Genomic DNA, 5,600 nt, shown 5'->3' with positions numbered 1-5,600 from the left:
CTCAATGACTTTTTCCCAGAAAGAGAAATAGTACATAGTTTTAAATACATATGGGAAATATATAATATCTACGGAATATAAATAAATCTACGGAAGTGTCCACATAGTTATAAACAACAATTTATAGCAAAGACGGTAGTAAATAAATAAATTGACTGTATAATTAGAAGAAAAACTTAATAAGAAATAGTATGGAAAATTTGAGTTAACAAGTCTAAAAAGGAAAAGATCTTAATTACTAATTTAATAGTTCTGTGTGAAAAATTAATGACGCGATAATTTTGCAGTCAGATAGTTGGCAAAATAACAGTTTCAAATCAAATCGATCGTTTCACTTCCTCTTTGTATGTGATCTGATTTATTTGTAGTCACGATCGTACGAGTGGGAAACTGACTTCCGTTCGGAGACATCAATCTTTTTATACGCTTCGAATGCAAAGTATACGATCCAGTGAATCGATTGCAGATATGGGCAAGCGGTGAATCGTCAATAGAAGCTTCTCTTCTTTATCAGTCGTATTCCCTTCTTTTAGAAATGTAATATGACGCAGAATTACTTGAACTTAAATAACGCAATTTGTAATATTTAAATATTATCTGTTAGTATAATATAGTAATCGTAAGTAAACAAAAAATTTAGCAAAAATAATCTTTTATTAAATTTAATTTGGAATATAGCAATAATATAATAAGTAATAAATTGCTTACCTAATAATTATGCACAATCTTGAAAGCGTTTTCAATTTCTTTAATTTTAATTCTTTTACGTTTATCTTTGATTTTTAAAATACATTAAAATTCTATAATACTATCTGTAAATATAATCTATCTTTAAACACAAAAAGCGATTCATTCTTTCGTTTAGAGTTTACGATAATAGCGATAAAAATTTGCATCCTGATGTCAAATGACAACGTACTTGTAACGTGTCTAAAGGTGGACATACATGGGAAGAAAGAATCGGATACCGACATACGAAAGAACTTCACAAAAATTTCTGAAATACCCAGACACGAATACGCCACGTGAGAAACATGAAATGCGATACAATACAATATAAGCGGAGCTATTAGGAATACTTAGCGATAAAAAGTACTTGAACGCATAAAAGTTGCGACGTTTCCTGTTTGCTCGTTTTCGGCAAGACGAAGAATTTATAAATCGCTCGTAACTTCCGTGACGAGAAAAAGCATCGGCCGGTTTAAAATAGGCCTAGAAAAATATTTTGGTGACCAGTTGATGCAGAATAAACGGGCGGTAAAGTCAATTTGAAAGCGTGCCAGATCCTTGCGCGCGATTCCAAAGCGGAGGACGTGGCGGCGGAATTCCCTGCATGGGCGATCCTTATTTTCGGAACGTGTCATCCTGTCGTGTTCGTGATTATTTGCGGAACCGCGCTGCTGCCTCGCTTCCATTCGTCACTACGTAAGTGCTTCTTTCAACGGCGAACAACCAAGCAGGAATTTGTGTTTGAGACTTTAACGTTAGAGCTACCAAAATGACTAGTTTCAGATTTGTTGCAGTTGTAATTATTAAAAACATGCAAAGATTTTTGATAAAATTAATGTGGAGTTTTATTAAGACAGCAACATGTTATATAGGCTATAGATTATATAGAATATCTCGAAAAATACGAATGATATAAAAACATTTTTTAGACAAAAATTGTATGATATCGAGAAAAACATACTACACTCTTATTCGCTTGATTTTACGGCAACCTCGAAGCGTCCTCTGAAAATTGTATTAAAATGTTTTAACGAGAACCTGCCTTTTTATTACATATTCTTATGACTTACATCGAAACGCTTTCAGAACACTACAAACTCGCGTTTTCCGCACTTTGCTATCGAGATATAAACATTCAAATTAGACACGCCGTAGGTGTTGAGCTAAAGCCTAGTTTACACTGGCAGATACTTGTCTGCAAACACGTATTTTTATATTCTGCGAAAAATCCGCAGACAACGGAAGGCAAAATTCCGCGGATAAAAATTTAAGTTACGCAACAGTTAATTAACATTTGGCAATAAAATTTTACATGCTTTTCACACAGTTTCACCCATCAACGAATTAACCGATCTTAATGTATGACTTACAACTTTTGTTCTAAACTCTTCGTGATCCGATTATTAGGTTCGTTGTTATACGCAAAAATATATATTTGTTCCTGAGCATGATTTCTATCAGTTGGCGCAACGTGTCGTAAAATGTCAGATACCATTTAATGTTAAATTTGTTTTTTTTTTTAGGCTAGTTCGACTGGATCACAGGTAGATTTAAACGATCCGTGTGTTGCATCTCCAAGGCACCTTTCCGGCACACTTCTGGTGGACAAGCGACGTTGCTTGCAGGCAGTTTATATACATGTTTTGGCATGTGTTGTCGGCAGACAATGTCTACAGGCGCCTGTAGTCTGCCCGTACGCGCCTTAAGTCTCACTGACAGACATTGTCCGCCGATACGTGTCAGCTTTCCGCGAATTTTCCACGAAAGACAGGTGCCGATTGGCTACGACACGTGTTTGCGAACAATTGTCCGTCAGTGTGGAGTTATCTTTACCCGAATAATTTAAGAAACATGAAATAAACTTTAAAGAAAAGCTTTGTTATCGAAATTTAACAAACCTCGTTACTGTATTTAAAAGGGAATTGCATTTATATTTCAAGTTTACCGTCACAAATCGAGATATTCCTTAGGTTCCATTTCTGTAATCTCGCTTCAGAATAATGAAACTCAATTTCCAAACTATATATACTAAGAATCACTAAATCATCATCGTTCTAAAACAATGTCGTCATATCGACGATCAAGCATTTATGATGAAAGTTTCCATCTATCCTACTTTTGGCGAGCGAAATCGAAACGAACTCGGTAGATCATTCAGAGGTTAAGAATAGTTTAATATTCTAACCGCGTATAAATTCACGTTAATACACCACGAACGCGGTGCCAAGAAATTTTCACGATCTGTGTTCATTCTAAGTTCTTCGTTTAAGCAGCAACAATTCTTCGATTCGCTTCGCATGATTGTTATCTACACGAGGTCCTTCTGAAAGTCACTAATATACATATTTACTTTTTTCGTTAATTAACAATATAGTGACCGTCGTTTCACACTATTTTCCTCGCTTCCATTTACATAAATATCGTTCGGTTGTTCATTCAACCGCATACTTTCGTACTAGCGGAAAACAACACACAAGGTCATTGTTTTATGCAAAATAGTACTACTCGTTTTCTAGTTTATTTATATAGTCAAAGAATACAATGTCACATGTGTATATTATACACCGATACGTTCACTGTCAAACTTTGAACTAATGATAAATGAATAGATAGCAGATATCTATGCGTACATATATGGAAAATTTAAAGACGCAAAAGTAGGACAAACATAATACGAGGAAACGTATAGTACTCGTTATGGTATTTTATGGATGAAGAACATATTTACATAGGTTCCGTCATTTTATCTGCGTTTATAAAAATGAATTTTCAGAAACATCCGCAATGTATCGACGAGTACGCGTACTTAGCATCTTCGCTTTACTCATACTTGAATTACTTTTGCTTTTCAGATCAAGATAATAAAAATCAGGTCGATAGAGGTTCCGAGTGAAGATTTCGAGAAAGTGTGAATCGAGAAGATGATAAAACTTGCCAGCAGATGTAACGCTTTAAAGGGAGAACGTTGCCACGGCGAATAGAAATTGTTGTTCAACGTCTAGGCCTAAGAGATCAGGCGAAACGCGAAATAAGGACAAGATAACGAAAGAAGAGTTTTGACGTCAGATTGGCAACGTGCCATACCCTCGCGCGGCATCACAGCGTCGAGAGAACGTGGGAGTGGAATTCCCTGATTCTCATGAGCCTTATTTTGGGAGCGGCTCGTTCAGTCGCCCGGAAGCGGGACTTACAAATTTGGAGCGGTGGCCCATTTTTTTCAGTCGCTCTGTAGCTTGCTCTGGCTCAACCGAAATCATCGGCCAATTCCTAGAAGCGGTCTCCGCGCTCCTTCACGATCACCTTCCTCGCCTTGCCTTCGAATTTTCTTTAACAACTTCTGTCTTCACTTACTTTACATATTCCTCTTCGCAAATAGTCACATACTTACGGAAGCATCAGGTAAACCTAAAAAATTCTTGACACATTATTCAAACTATTTGGCATTTTTACAATTTTTGAGATGTCAAACTGTAGCAAATTCGTATTCATATCGAATATTTGTGTATTTCAAAAGTATTCTCTTTAGTGGCCACGAAAATATTCAAACGCTTGTCATGAAAAATTTTATTGGTACTGCAATGAGACACGATTATAGTGATTATTTTGATAATTAAAATTTCAATTTAATAATAATAAAATAAAAATCAACCCGAATATGTATAGGTACAAAAATAATACGACATTTATTGCAAACACACACTTAATGGGAAATTAGTATACAGCATGAATAATAACTGAAACATACAATTGGTGCTAAATATGCTCAGGCCAAATATTGTGGCTTATTAATTATTAACATAGTGAATAATTGATTGGTCAAATAATTTGATAATAAACTTTGCTATGTTTATGCGTCCAATGAATGTCTTGTAACCTATATATACATTTTAAGATCCATTTCAAATCTCATCAATGTAATTACACGATGGTCGTCTCTTATTACAGCTCTAATGAGATATAAAAATGTTTTATATAATATACGTGAAACGTTTCAAGAAGTGTTCGAATACTTTCACGAGCGACTGGATATGAAATATACCTCGGGTAAAAGAGTTTAATTTAATTTTATACTCGTACCTCAGACAATAATGTACAGTTAGTGGATATTGATAAAAAGTTTGGTTAACATTAATTATTGTAAGTACGAAAAGAGTAATTGAAGGTGGATGAAAATTGATCCTCCAGAAACACTTAAGTGACTTAGGTGTGCACGTTAATATCAGGATGTTAGAACGATTGAAATATGAATTTTACAAAGTACCACCCATACATTAGAAACAAATATGGAATTTGATTCAATAATGGTAAGAAGTAAATAATTAATACTAGAAAAACATCTTTTAATCACAACTTTGAAAATACGACAAAAATATGAGAAAAAATCCAAGTGTTCAAATACTTTATATTAGATAGCGTATATAAAATTTAAATAATCTTTTTCTTTTGCCTACATCGATATTCACATTACACGTCACAATATCTTATACACATCAAAATATTTTAATATGTAATTATTACTACTTTAAATTTATGTTATATTTAAAGTTTCGCATTTAATAAAACCGAAAAATGTAGGCAAATGTTAGAAGTTTTGGCCGAGTTCCATAGACTTCTAAAACGTTTAAATTTTTCATACAATGATTTCTGTAAGAATACGGTAAGAAAAAAGTATTTTTACAGACATTGGATGAAGTTATCTATTTTCACAATTAACGAGTTATGAAAATCGTGAACAACAATTTCCTTATTTCTCAGATATTTCTCTCGTTATTATTTTATCATATTATATCATATCATTATTATATCATAAACTCTAGTCAGTGTCACTTAAAATGTCGTCCTTGTCTGATGATGACAAATTTGGTTCTCTA

General features: G+C 33.9%; 1 long non-coding RNA gene across 1 annotated transcript; it reads right to left on the bottom strand.

The window, feature by feature from the left end:
- Nucleotides 1–725: 725 nt before the first annotated feature.
- On the bottom strand, nucleotides 726–2,680 carry LOC125386193. Its single transcript, XR_007226145.1, has 3 exons — nucleotides 1,800–2,680; nucleotides 1,691–1,734; nucleotides 726–1,490 (listed from the first exon to the last, which is right to left on the bottom strand). It is a non-coding gene; the product is annotated as an uncharacterized LOC125386193 (long non-coding RNA).
- Nucleotides 2,681–5,600: the final 2,920 nt, after the last annotated feature.

Source organism: Bombus terrestris, chromosome 13 (assembly GCF_910591885.1).
Source record: "Bombus terrestris chromosome 13, iyBomTerr1.2, whole genome shotgun sequence".
NCBI classification, from domain to species: Eukaryota; Metazoa; Arthropoda; class Insecta; order Hymenoptera; family Apidae; genus Bombus; species Bombus terrestris.
This window is presented reverse-complemented; position numbering and strand designations above follow the sequence as displayed.